General features: G+C 38.0%; 1 protein-coding gene across 1 annotated transcript in view; it reads left to right on the top strand.

Annotated features, from left to right (window-relative positions):
* LOC137278407 (growth hormone secretagogue receptor type 1-like) overlaps positions 1-15,764 on the top strand; it is a 159,322-nt gene that overhangs the window by 58,067 nt on the left and 85,491 nt on the right. The window contains exon 3 of the mRNA XM_067810710.1: positions 13,767-13,895. The gene's annotated coding sequence lies outside the window, so the exon portion shown is untranslated. The remainder of the gene's footprint in view (positions 1-13,766; positions 13,896-15,764) is intronic.

Here is a 15,764-nt window from a genome sequence, read left to right as displayed (position 1 = left end):
CGTGTCGACTGAGGAATGGTTTAATGTTGAACCAAGGATGTCGACATGGTAGACTACTTAGCTTCGAGATCTTTATTAGCTGTTATCTCAGCACGAGGCTGGCAATGGCAAGTAGATCTGCAAGACCTGACAGTCTTTAATCTTCATCGTCTATCTAGTAGCATAAATGAAACGTCCAGCTGGGAGGGTCGGCCTGACGATAAGGATTTCTTTCAACACATTAATGCATCTGACACACATTAACATGAGAGAGTTTATTTCGTACAAGGGTCACCGACCCATAATGTAATTACAATGATGACAATTTAATCCAGTGCCATACAAAAAAGAAGTTGTCTGCTAACAAATACAATGTCTCATTTAATATATATTCTGTATTGCAATGCTTCGCTCTTTTAACTTAGCAAGGTTTATTAACAGTTGCAGAGTTGCATGAAAATGATGAGCTAATAAATTTAGTTTGACGTCGGTTATTTATGTAGTATGTTGGGAGCATACTGTTTCACGAATCACAGTATAAAAATGCGCATTCAATGCTTAGGTGGTAACTCCAATCACCTCTTTTAACCATTTCGCATTACGTTTACACAATGCATGCAAATTGGCTTACTGATAAAGAAGAATAAAAATCAACCGACACTTTATGGTATGGATTTACATTACTTCTATCATTAAACTGTTTCATTGACAGTTTGTTAGAATTTAAGAAAAGATAAAGTAAGATGTTCTATTTGTGACATGTTCTCTATTTTACTATGACCCAATGTTTACCGAACGGAAACGTCGCTCTTGGTATCAGGGTCTTTACCGAAACCTTCTGTCAAAACAGAACAAAGAAGTTTCCATTCCTAGAAGAAGGCAAGCAATTGGGCATATCCAAATTTCTCCGTTACCAAAACATAAAAATAATTGTCACACAAAGAGAGCACCGGCTGTAACATTTCCTCGTGGTGGGAATTATGTCGATAAATAAAGTGATCGTCGCCGGAGAGTTGCCTGAGAGCGGTATCCTTGCTAAAACACACGAGAAAAGTCAGTGTCACACACAGTCTGTCATGCTCAGACACCGTTGCGTTGGCTTGGAACCAGTTCTAACACGAAAATCTCGCTGTTAACATGTCAACGTATTCTGACTTATTCCTTTTGAAGATTGTAGAAATTCTTTGGTATCATCATTCACAATGTTGGTCGTATAGGAAGACTCAAACCCTCTGCCGTGGAGTCCAAACGTGTGTGTTAATCCTGGGGTGCCTGGAGAACGTGTAGTCATCCTGTCAGTGTATATGGAAGCCTCTTTGACAGCGAGTGGTGATTATTACCAGTATACCCAGTGCACTTCTATTCCCATAAGCCATTTTATAATAATATATGGTACTGTGGTATCAATTTTCAGGTATTTCCTGTTATCTGTATAATCTAAGAGTACTGAAGTAAGTAATACTGATTTGAGTTCAGATTAAAAGATTCATTCCAGAAGCTTTATTCCATGAACAGCTGAGTGTGAGAGAGAAGTTGAATCTGATAGTCTGTGTCCTTGTATCCTGTTGATGTTGTGTGTAACCTACTGGAACAACGTTTCATTTGCAATTACCTCCGATCAGAATGATGTATCGTTTAAGGCGATTTGAACATGTGGGAAAGTGATGACGTTTAACAAACGATTATCAGCTTTTCTTTAAGAATACTTCGAAAGAGGGACTTTTTACAAGTCAGCGCTGACCACTTTTCAGTGCTTGGCACCTTAAGCTCATTGTATTGGGTTGTGACTGAGTACATCATTCCAGTTTGGTTTCTTTACAAGACGTCCATTCTGAGAGATCTTCTATGGGTTTTCAATATTGATCTGTCAAAATGAGTTGTTCTGTTTTTGACTGTTTACTGTTGGCTCTACCATTACCTCATGCTTTCGCATACTACGCCCTAAATGAAGGACTGACAACTTTCGATGGCCATACAGATTCATGTGATTGATCGTGTATTGTGACAATACAGACGTGGGTGTATGACCCGTTTGAACCATCCCTTTTACTTATTTTCTACTTATTTTAAGTTCTAAGCCTGATTTTTGTACATCCTGTATAACGTCGCACACACAATCGTTTAGGTGTTTCCCTCGGTTACCTATGGGCATTGCTCATTGGGACTTGCACTCACTTTGCTTGTATCTGAGAGGATGGAGATGTAAATATGTGGCTACAGTATTTTCTGAATGTGACCAGGGTTGGAAATATCAGGAAAGCTACATTAGCATTCTCAAACTTTAGATCACTGGTCACGTTCTCGAAATACATTTAATATATATAACTGCAGATTCATGCATCCCAAAATCGACAGAACAGAACAGAGCAGAACAGAACAGAACAGAACATACACTGTATTAAAACTTCAACTGCCTGGTTCCTCCTCTTGAAATTAAAAACCTATAAGTATCTACATAATAGTGTACACCAAATGGTTGGATTAATTAAGACACAAATGTCCTTTAATTTGTGTTCAACTTGACTGCTACTAAAACAAAGACATGTTTGCCTGAATAGTAGTAAAGAACAAACTGTCATATGTTAAATGTTTTCTGGTTTTATTTTGCATTTGAATAGTCACTTGCTTAGACCTTTGCCTAGCTTATGTCAACACATCCGAGGTCATTAGTTGTCATGAGCGCACTCCTCAGGAAAAGGTCACCAGACTTCATAGTTCCTTATGATGGAAAATTAAAATAGTTGCAAATGCATTTTCAGGCGCAAAAAGATGAAATTTGCAAACACTTCAAACTGCTTTGAAGAAAGTGATTTTTCAAACTGAGTAAGAAAAAAAAAACGGTTGACAATCTTTAAGATCTAGTTTCTTAACATTGGCAAAAATGGGTTAACTCTTAACTTGTATTTGTGTATAACGTACAGAACAGTCTGAAGTTGTTACCGACTCCAAAGGGCTTTTAATTCAATAACTTTAAGTTACATTTTCCATGTTTGTTTTTTAACAAGGGTTATTCCTTTTCAGCATGTCGCCACTAGTCTAGGGTTTCCTGTGATGATAATCATATCTAATACGAGGACATTATAAAATTGTTTGATGTGAAATGTTTTCCTTCGAGAATTGATAACAGAAAAAGGCTCTATTCCTTCAGGCATTTGGAGACTCACTTTGCATTTCCGTTAGTTCATCAACACTCGGGAGTGAACTGTTTCTTTAAGACAAGAGGGCTCCATTGTGACTGACAGGATGCAAGTTTAATAAGGCATGTCAAGTAACAGGACAGGAAAACGTCCCGGTGCTTTAGTTTTTGAGAATTGGTTATCTGGAAAAGATGTCATCTGTAGCAACCTTGTAGTCAGGTTTCCGATTAAAGATATCCTTTTGGATGCTTTATGTCATACAAAAGGCAGGCCCAAAGGGCAATAACTCTGACAAGTACAGGGCGAGATGATGATAGTCGGATGTCATCTTCTAATTGGATCTGGCATTTCTCTGCTAATGGTTTCATTGATCTAAGGATATTTCGTCATTTCATGATTTAATTTTCTTTTCATGAATACGGATCTAGATTTTGACTGAGATTTTGATTTAGGCTGCCACTATTCGAGGTATAAATTTACGCTGGTCTGTGAACAATTGAGTCTGGTCCTGGAAACCAGTGACTGATGAATGACTTCGTGGGAGCATGTTGTTATTATGTCACCTAATCGGCCACATCAAAACGCATGACAACCTGATCCATTTCCAAATAGATTACAAGGGTCCTATTCAGATCTGCTGCTCCGTTAGGAATTACTGTTTACGTCAAAATGTTCACATATGAGAATAGTATTACTAGCCATCTAAATGTGTGTTTATTGACAAACATTCAAACTACAGTCACCCATGTACCAAGGCGATATTCACGGACAAATCGAGATGAACCGATAATGTATGCTTGTTGTTACATGTACCATTTGTGTAAAAATCTCTTAAGTCAGAAAGGTGAAAGATTTCAGGACTGGTTGACCTGCGAATTTTTACGGTTACCACAACTATTTAAGACGTCGACATCTGTGGCGCTTATACAAGAGACGGCAAATAATTCCAAAGTGTCTAAAAGCCTTCAAGAAGTGCTCAATTAGGCAAACTAATTTCAGCTGTAAGGATGGTGAGTGAGAGACGTATTCGAATGGTTCTCAAATTCTTTGAACTTTTCAAATGGTATTTTCTGACCGTCTGGCCGTCACTCTGATATCAATTATGTAGATTCTTTCAGCATGCAGGTTTTAAAGTGAACTGTGTCATTACAAGTTGGGAACGTTTAGGTAAAGTAGAACTGATTATCTCCACACAATTAGTGTTATTTTAGCTCTTTTAGAAAACTGACATCCAGTCGATTCCAAGGCCAATGTAGGCAGTCCTGCCATTGTTAGTAGAACACTTCAGTACTCGCAGACTTACGGCAATGTTCTTCAGACATCGCCAACTCTCACAGCCGCCTTTTATGGAATCTAGGAAGCAATAAATGAGCGTCTGTTTCTAATTTGGAAACGTTAGTCGGAACCGATGTACTTGTCTCTGTTACTACATTTTTCATGATGAATTAGATTTAGTCTGCTGTTATGTGGTGTAACTCAACGTTTCCCAACGGACCATAACTTTTAAAATTAGCCGCTAAAATCGACAAGTAAATTTGTTCTTGTCATTTTATATGATGCTATGGATCATTGTTCTGTTGGCATACAACCACTTCCATGAAACAAATGCCCTTGTCTGCCCTGTGGTGTAACTCGACATTTGTAGATGGACATTAGCTTCTCATGATTAGCAGATAGTCATGTATCTGTGTTATATCGACATACGACCGAACATATGCATCGATAAATAACTTTCATGAAGAATTATATTAACTGTATTTGTCTGTTGTGTGGTTAACTGGACATTTCAAAATGGACCATAACTTCTAATATTATATGTATCTAACAGTGGATGTTTGTTATATTGGCATACGACCATATACATGAAACAAATGCTGTCTCATTTTGTATTCTAAATGAATCCGTATGTTATGCATAGATAAATAATTGATAATATAATCCATGAACAAATGTACAAAGAGCAACAATGATACCAATCCACAATGTTATTATTCGGTGGCTGTATTTGGATTATGTTTATAAAATATGTCAGCTGTTAACGGTTCCAGTACCCTCTTACCTAGTTTTCATTTCATGTGTCGATTTCATAACTGTAGACAGCACCGTCCACTGTATGTATTTGTACGATCAATGGATCGGTGCTTGGGCTAATTCTTTACCTCAACATCAGCGATCCATATGTCTAGAAGATTTTGTTTTCTGACTTTTTTCTTTTGAAAGTCTTTGAGAAGGAACATAATATTGAGCTGATTCAGTTTGCACATGACACTGTAGCAGTACTTTCTCCCTTAAACGTGATCGAACCAACAACACATTGCACTGGGCCACTCAGCCACAATTCACACTGTAATCAAAGCCTGTTAATTTCATGGCAGGTCAAACCAGGTCGGTGGCTTCAGAAAGATGCATGTTGAGGTGACAGGCATGTCAAGTTGGTACTTCTGATATGGTCGGCTCACTTCATGTATACTCTGATACCTCCGTCTCATGCAAAAGCCCAGAGATTCTTAGTATTAACATGGCACCACCAATATGTCATGCATCATATGAAAGGATATTAAGGTTACGAGTAGAATGTTAGTTATTGTCATTCTAATTAGGAAGCGGTTGTAATACACGTTAGCGTGTGGGGGAGTGAGTGAGTGGGGGAGTGAGTGAGTGAGTCAGAGTGAATGCAATGACATTTTGAACCATTTTTCAGTTATATCATGGCATCAGAGAACGTGATGCAAATATACTGTTCAACATTGACGACATTCACAAGAACGGAGGGAATACTGACAAACTCGGAACCATAATTAGAGTGAGTTGAGATAGTCTGTAGCATATGGAAAGCAAGTACGTTCCAAGAATGAAGCCTATTTCTGTTTTCTGGTAGGCAAGTGCTGTTCATAATGTTCCTCTGAGCAAAGTTACCCATTAATATCTATGCATACCTGAGACTGGAAACCCAGTGTTATCCTAAAGGCACATGGCGTTATTACCGGGGATGTAACACACATGATTAACGTGTTTAAACTTCGTGCTGGAGTCACGCGAAGCGGCCATTTATCACAAAACTACCGTCTTGTTTAGAACTTAACAATGTGAAATTCTCCAAGTCATTCTTCAAAGAGCTGTTGTGTATTCAAGTTCCAAATTGAAATGATGCGCCAATTAGTATTAACCACCGAACATACAGTTAACGTTGTTTTTTTTAAAATTTGTTTTTTTTCCATACTGTTTGGTCGCGGCCTTAACCATAATCTAAGAATGATTTCTCGTTCAGTTTGGTTTCAAGTCACAGATGCCTAAGCTCCGGGGAAGCTTTATGCGTTGAAGAACTGTTGGCATAGGCCTTCGAACAAGACATATTAGTTTTCGATGGTAATAATTTAGTCTTCTACATCCTGGAAGTCCGTCATGTACTTTCAGAGCTATAAGAAGTCCGATATCTTGTTTAAATACTGGTGCCAAAATAATTCACTTATTTCGTGAAAGCAGTGTCTCGGACCTAATCAGATTTCCCCTTGCGTTATTTAACAAAACTCCCAAATTCAATGAATTCGTGAATCAAACATAATTACAATTTCCAGATACCAAATGTCGAAACAAAACTGGATTACTTACAGTGTTTGTCACATCGATGAGGAAGTGATTTTACTTAAGTCCTGGTTGGCTTCAAACTAACGAACTGATCGGTATCAGATGTAAACAAATTCCTCAACGTTTTGTCCTTGATCTGTTATAAAAGTAAACAGTTGTACCATTACGAAAAACTGTTTAATTTGTGTTCTATTGGCTTCTGTCCATGGTATGGTATGCAATGACATATTACCACTGTGACCTTTGGTGTTATCACTATTTGACAGCAAATTTTGTAATGCTTATAGTTAAGTCTGAATCGTGCACTAATTCTGCTTAAGTACAGTTTACATAATATTGTAATGGTTTGTTATGCCGCTTCTCTATGACGAATCATTGTCAGTGTTGATGCCATGTGCTCACGGCATGATGTCAATACCATGTACACGTGTCAACCAAAGTAGGAAGATCGTGTCTGAAATCTCAAAAGTTGCAGATACAGATGTCTGAATACTGGGTAACACGGAAGCCCAAGAGTCACGTGGATACATTATTGCCACTCTGAAATGTTATGTGTTGGTTATAATATGGTACTGGAATTTATAAGGGCGTAATATATCTGCACACTAAACCAGTTAGGTCTCAGATTTGTAATGAGTACTACAGGAACCAGCGGTCATCATTTCGCATGATATGGTATCGTTATCCTTGTCTGTCAGCTGGAGTACTCCTTGAAGCAAACCGTTCTTAACGGTGTTTGGCCGCACACATGTTCATTTCACGGTCTCTTTCCCAGTGTAACTCAGAATCATGTGTCCAAATCCAAATGCAATAAAGGGAGATAACTAAGGATGTCAATGAATAACGTTCTCTCAGTGGATTTAACGGGACGCGTTCAATGTGACGGCATTTGTCTGACGTGTATACAAGATCCATGGATTATTGTGTAGAAGTAAACGTGTAAATATCGCACAGTGAGTCCACAAGTTCCCACGGCTAGTTATTTTTAGACTCTTTACTTTGGGTTGAGTGCAAAGAAATACTTTTGAAAGTATCCATTTATCCTCGGAGCCCTGTGATGTTTACCACAGGGTTTTTGAAGAAATGTGTTATGTTTCTATTAACGAATAACGCTTAAACCCCTCTAAGCAAATTACTGGCGAACATTACAGCTTCATATTTGATGAGCACATTCTAAACGCATTGATCCTTTTAAGGTGTAATGTCAGTTTTTAGTTACATACTGATCGATACTGGAATAGTTTAATGTCACGATTAATTTCAATATTTATATAAAGGAAACCTTTTCACAAATATTTTCAAGATTGAAAGAATAACCCAGCTTCCCCTTCTGACAAAGACAAATCAATGTGAACGGTAAATGCTAACGAATGATTCCAAAGGATATCATGACGTTATGCATGTACGGCTCCACACATAGGAAACAGTCAAGGAACCTCTCTCGGTCTTTCCAAATTTCCCTTATCTTCGATATCAGATTTCGGCAATGTGCTATTCAAGATTATTTCAAAATAACTTAATGCACAGGGATTACACATATGCTTAAAGATGTTAATCACATCCTACACATTTGAGCGACCAGTTTTAACCTAACTGAAAAACAAACATACAAATTGACTAGTCAGCAAGTACACGTCACAACAATATTGGAGATTAATAGCGGTGATATGTAGATTTTCCGTCGATATCTACATGTCGTAGTCAAGTCTGCAAATCTGACCTGACGGCACCTTTAATATTTACTGTTGAAGACCAGTTGTAAGTTGGACCTCACAAGAGTTTTGTATGTTAAAAACTCACACAAAACAAAAGAAACTCCGTAGGAAATTCTGTAGCTATTGCTTCTTATAGTTAAGCGCATAAAAAGATTCACAGACGCGTTGATTATTCAGGAAGAAAAATCCATATATGCTTCCCCAAGAAATACAATCATATAGTATGTATAAAATAGGACGACGTATTGAGAACAATGGCCATGTTGAGGTTGTTGCTTACTTTTGTATCAACCAAACGCTATCCTTGATAGAGTTCACATGGGTCGGCTGAATGAATATATGATACGAAAGGATCGCTGTTGTGCATGTACGACTTCACGCTGACAGTTCCATTGTCCATAAGTAACGATGAATTAAAGACAGACAAGTCTATTTCCAGAGATTGCCCAAAGTTCTCCATTAAATATTGTCGTATTGCATGCATGTCATCGTAAACTTTGTGCGCTGACATGAGGATCGATCTCATGATAACCGTGTAGTGCTGATATGCTAGTTAATAAGAATCAGTAAAAACATAATCACATATAGGGGTGTCAGATATCCACCTTAACATTCGAACAATTGCCTTACATCAGATTTCGATTAACTTAATGGTCTAAAACTTCTGACAAGGCTTCTGGCGAACAAAAAGATTTACTGAGTCTCTCATCCTTTCGTGATTAATTTTAAAATTAAGTTTCGTGTAACACATTTGACACACACCGCGCTCTTTGAATGCAATATATGCGTTTCAGACGCATATTCACTTTCCGTTGAAATAAAATCACAAGTTTATATCTTCACTATAACTAATTTCAGTGTTGTCACGGACAATCTCAGTCTAGCAGGAACAACTTTCTAGTGCATGATTTATGTGTACATCTGTCAGTAATAGCATTGAGTTGTAGTTGCAGAGTATTCTCTTCAGAAAGCGTTGCCGAACGTATGCATTATATACCCGCTCAAATAACCTTTTGTTTTTTTTATTATCCTCATTACATGGTTCATCTCTTCACTCCGTGGCATGGTGGAGTGTTGAGGGGCGTTGTGTGTCCAGTGTGCAAGGAGGATGCATCGTATTGCAAATCAGTCTGTACATCACATCATATACCACGCGGTTGACAAAAAAAACTTGTCTTACTTGTCTCCATCGTTTCCGCCAGACAAAAAACACACGGACTTGAATTCGATGAGACAGTTATATGTACCAGACGACGTATATACATTCAAAGGTATCACAACTGTATTGCCATCGCGATTATGGTCCATTATATTCTCACTGGGAGGACATGTCTCATTGTCAATATTGACTACAACGTTGATTAACTAACTCATAGGTGATATATGCATGGCTTTCCATATGTGAGATTGCCTCATACGTTGCTGAATGCACAATAAGGCAACACACACAGAATGTTCCTATCCCCACACACTATATGCCTTAAAACAACATGACCAGCAAGCAGCTGACAGGAACCAGATACTCATGCTTGTCTCTCGATTTCTTGGTTAACGGAACAACAAGCAACAGGATACATCTCTAGACACACAGACACACATCCAGCCATAAAGAGATTATACCATCCTTGTCCAAAAGGTCGGGCTTTCCATCCTAGTGACGATTTGTTACTATACTTTCATACAGGGAATGCAATTCGTGTGAACTTACCCGTTTCATATTTCTGAACACTTGGGTGAGTGAGTGAGTTAATATTTATCGTCACATCGACAATATTCTGACCAATAATCAATTATGCACCTTCAGAGGACTGAACCTGCAAACCTGAGACATAACGCCTGTGTAGTATTGCAAAGACTGTTAACAGACATTTTATTCGCCCTTACATTTACAAATGGGCTATGCGCAAACTTTAATATGTAACTTCTTCAACAAAACAAAACTGAATGCCAGGAAAGTTCTGCAAACTGAGTACCCTAACACTGTGTCCGACTTTCATGACAACCAAGTACTTCTTACTTATTTAAACACTGTCCACTGTTTTTGGATAGAAGTTCGCTGAATTGTTCTTCGTGTGTTTCCGTTAGTTCACTGGACCACAGAAGTGATCGAAGATATTCTCCAATTCAAATTGATTTTATCGACATCAGATTATCCTGTTATTACGTACCCAACATGCTGACTGATGTGTCATTAGGCAGGTCAACATGCTGCAGGTGCAGAAATGGCCTGAAGGTCACGGTGACAGGAATGACGACTTGGAAACAAGCTTGACTTTTAAGAACATAATGATGCATCATTTGCAATAAAAAAGACATCAAAATGTGACGAAAAACGTTAATGGATGAAGCCACTTTTTAAAGACAAGATGTATCCATGACACATGCCTTATGATGTGTTTGTTAAAGGAAAATACCAACGTAACACTATGATATATGGAAAAACGCATCCTAAAAAGCACTTTCTGTTATCAAAATTTCTCAAAAAGTTTGCAAAATGGCAATAAAAACGTGAAAAACGACATCGGATTTCCGCCTATTACGGAAACACCCGACAGTTAATGAGCAGAGGCAGTATCACATAACATGACGTCAATGTGACTGTTGCCGGTGGCTTCCTCCTTGGTTATATTTGACAGCTTGCCAATGACCATGGATTCTGAAGTTGTACCAGATGGTCCCGACGTAATTTTTCACCTGGTCCTTACCAATACGAGATAATTTTACATCGTGCTGGAGAAACTTGATGAAGATGAAGAAGAATCCATTGAAACCGAGGCACCCTTTTGATTAAATTCATTAATATTTTCAATTTATTTATTCGGTAGTTTGGCCATGTGACCAACAAGCGATTGTGGCAACATAGCCTGAACACGTGACAGGAAGAACAGATGTACATCTTCATGAAAACGAAAACACATGTTTCACGAAATAAGCGACAGAAGTTATGACTTGGGTACTTTTTGTACCGAGAACAGACTTTAGAAATTGATACTGTGTAATTATTTTGTTCAGAGATCCGCATACCTTTCACATACGCACAATACATGGTTCTCATCTTCGAGAACTCCTAACTTACAACATACATACATAGTGCATACAGGAATGTTTTCATTAGTACAGTGCTGCTGTTTTTTGTTCATAGATTAACTTAAAACGAATGCCATGCAATACGCAATTTACAGAATGCACGAATCAAGGCGTTATGACTTAGATCTGTTAGGTATAATGTTTGAAAGTCGAGTAATTATTTAAAAAATGTGGATGTACAAAGAGAGTCATACCAAATCTTGGGATATATATCACGGATTCTTTGTGCAAAAGTGCAGTTAAGCATTTGTATTTTCCTGCATCTTGTTCTATCCAAACATATGTAAAACCAGATGTGAAAGGTAAGTGACGGACATCTGAAACCCGTGTATGTTTACCATTTCATCTAGTTTTTGATGAATGTGGTGAGGAAGGTGGTGTGATGATTGTATGATTGAGTACAGGAGCTTGAATGATGGCTTACAATTATAATAAATGCATTTATACAAGAATAACCAATCTTACAAGATACATGCGTTAGAAATGTCTATCTAAGAGGGACATCTTTGTCTTTTCATACGTTCGTCGTATAAACAACTGTCGAATAGTCGGTTTTGTCGTTTAAATTATATTGCTATGGTGTCAAATTGTGATATGTAAACTTTATTTATGAAGTACTAATTGCTGTCTAGGAGCGGTTGTTTCACCCTACCTTTTTACGCTTTCAACGGAATTCGTTTTGTTGTACCAAATCGTCTTGTAAAATACACGCACGTGTTTTTGTTCATACTAACATTCGAAGCTATAAGCGCGTTATATGTTTGATGGGTAAAGCTGACTTATTCTCAATCTGATGAAGAAGAAATTGTTTATTACAGTAAGTCACACCCTGGTAAAGAGTCCGACCTTTCAGGCATATATGACACAATAACACAAGGATAAGAACCGTGATGATATTGAAATGGCACACCTGTAGTCAACACACATAATGTAACAACCATCACACAGTGGCACAAACAACCTTCAAGCACGCACAGTTAGGGATCTGCGCACAATACCTCAATGCATAACACCCGTCCATTCCTTCAACTGTCAGACTGCTTAAACAAAGAAAATACATAAATAATGGTATTATACACAGACGCATTCATACATAAACAGTCGGACTGTATAAACAGATGAATTGCATCGATCTGAGCTTTTGGGAACCGATGCCATGTGCCAACAAAGTCAGCGAGCTTGACCACCCGATCCCGTTAGTCGCCTCTAACGACTAGCATGGTCGACTTTTATGGCAAGCATGGGTTGCTCAAGGCTATTCTACCCCGGGACCTTCACGGGTCCAAAAACGACAGGAACAACACTACTTGTATTACTGGCGCGCTTGACTCTAGTCACATTTGACGTCACGAGCGGAAACGTCTCGTGACTTTCAGCGGAATATCCGTAATGGCCGAAGCTCATTTACAGAAACTGTTTTCGGGATTAAGACGTAAATAAGCATAATTTGTAATTGAAACTTTGGGTACATGTTTCTGACTTTATCTTTCACCCAGCAAAAATAGTCTCCTTTAAGGTAAAATCAGTGGTGTTGTTGTAGAAAAGGTGTCGTGTATCACATGATGCGGTTATCATTTTGGCCACTGACCAAGGTTATATACGAATTTTAAATGCGAATGTCTGGGGTAATTTTGTCTCAATTTGTCGGTAATTCCTTTTGAACAGTCGCAGAAATTAATTATCCCTGATTTCCCCCTGCAAGCAATTATGACAAATCAGATTGATTCTTTAATTTGTGTCCGTTCGATCAAAATCTGGATAGACTGTTTAAAATGTTATTCCAGAATTGATGTAGATGTTTCCGTTTGTTTCCCTACTTACTGGCTATAAAGGAGAATCTATCACAATGAAACTTCTTTACTTGATACTATTGGGTTGATGATAATTAATTAAATGTTTTCTAATATTTTTTTATGAAACGTTTTGAAGAGTTTCCTAAAGCTGGAATTCTCGTGATCGATAAGGTTACATTTGATATAGATAATACTTTCATACTTTCGTTCTCAGGTATCAAACTCACACAGATGCCAGCTATCCTAAACTCTGGCAAACACAAATGATTACAAAAGTTACCAGAAGCTGTTCATACTCAATAGATTGCAGACCTAAAATGAAATGTGCATGACAAATTGTAATCTCTTGTAGTTTCATTTAGCAGAAAATCAGTAAAATGACAACAGCAATGTTCATTATTCTGTAGCATCTAATTAACTTTATTTCTGACAAGCTCGTCAACTTAAATTAGGTTTGTCCTTCTTTTCAGATTAATAATATATTGCTTGTGGTGCCTATGACTGCTGAGCAGCTAGAATGGATAGCTCATGAAAGCTTTTAAGAAGGTGCGATTTGCTACTATTGCGGGTCGGGTCACAGATAGAAGAGGACCTAAATGGTGAGTTGTATTGATTCAAATGTTCATCCAGCAACACAATGTTCATGTGGGTTGTTAACATCGTGGGATTTGTATAACCTTGTCAGAGGTATACCATACATTAGTGGTACTACGAGGTGCCCTGCCTTGATACCGTCTCCCAATGAACCGAACAGTGAGCCAACTAATAGACTGAACAAATCTGGTACGGATCCAACAATATCTGCTCTTCGTTATCTATATACTGGAGGAAGGCTTCTATAGGTCATGATGGTATGTGTCCAAGCTGACATCTTGAAGAAAGTGCGCCATGTGTTGTCAAAGTCTTAAAGAAGACGAAGAAAGGTGTGCTAAATCAGAGAACATGCGCATACCTTTGTTTGTAATTGTTCGCCCTTTTCAAGAACCGACAGATGGTACATGCATTACCTAACTCGGCTGAATGTTTCTACCGGTCATATTATGTAGTATTTTGAAATCACGGAATTGCGTATTCTACTGGGTATAAATAAAAATCAAAAGCACCTCAAATACAGATAAGAAATTTATGCTAAAAGGCAATACCGATTGTACGATTAGCCCGTGAATCGCAATTAAATAGTTATGATAACATGTGTTCGGGAATAAATGCCCGTTTAAACATAATGTAAAATGAAATCAATATCGGACCAGAAAAATACTTTTCAGTATATGTCACAGGATATGGCCTAGTCCTTCATTTTTGTCACTGATACGCCAAAATTAGACGTGGACACCTCATGTATACCATAAGTCGTTTTGAACCCTTTGCTGAGACTCTGATGTTGGTAAATCATTGATAGCATGAGCGGTAATCCTATGATGGTCATGCCAATATCAGATGATTCACGTCATATTGTCTGCCATGAAACGCATACAATCCGCATCAAGTCACGGTGTATGGTGTTACGTGATGTCCCTGAGGTAATCCCCAGCAAATACGCCGTCAGCTCTAGCGCAATATACGTTACTGCATCAATCATTTTACAGACGAAAATGACTGTTTAGACATACAACAAAACTAATTACGTAGGATTAGGTCTCTGGTTTATGCAAGTTCAATGATTGCATTAAGTGTGTATTTACTTCGAAGTGACCCGTTGAAATGTTCGAATGCCAATATTGGTATACGTAATGCAAAGACGACAGGATCATTCATTTAGGTATGGTTTTTGAGTATGAAGTGTTTAGGGAGGCGAGTGAGGGAAGGAGAGAGTGTGTGTACGTGTGTGTGTATGAGAGGTGGTGCGTGCGTGCCTGCATGTGTGTGGAAACAAGAAACAGGGATGAGGTTGACAATGGAAGGTAAATAATGTGGAGAATCAAACACAAAGTTTGGTAGAAACTGTAAGTCTGGTGTGAAAGTGAGAGCTCTGTAAAGTTATACACAAAGGTTCTTAGTAATATAAGTCTTCATTAGTACGTACATCATAGTTGCAGAAATATGTATCAATGGGAATAACATCTTAAATGATTACATGGTTAATCTTTCCATGAAGACAGAACATGCATATCCTCGAGAATCGCTGCTCTTCATTTGTATGCATATGTTCATTGCTCGCCATCAAATGAAATGGCCCAATATTATGCTTCCGAAATATACTGAGTAAAACTGAACAGTGTCTTTTAAAATCATGGGTTGTGCATACTCATCCTTGCAATTTATTGAACACCAAGCACGCACAATTCCCATTCCAGTCTCGAGGCTTCGCGTTGATACACAACATTTGAACTGTTATGTCGATGCATGACAAAGATTATGTCCTCGTCAGCTGTTGGTAGAGCCAGTGGAATAATAACTACACATTCCACAAAATACTCCATATCATAATTCACTAATCGACAAATAATATCAAAATGCTGGAAGGGCTC

Source organism: Haliotis asinina, chromosome 3 (assembly GCF_037392515.1).
Source record: "Haliotis asinina isolate JCU_RB_2024 chromosome 3, JCU_Hal_asi_v2, whole genome shotgun sequence".
Lineage (NCBI taxonomy): Eukaryota > Metazoa > Mollusca > Gastropoda > Lepetellida > Haliotidae > Haliotis > Haliotis asinina.
Note: the sequence above shows the minus strand (reverse complement) of the source record. Positions and strands in the feature narration are given on the sequence as shown.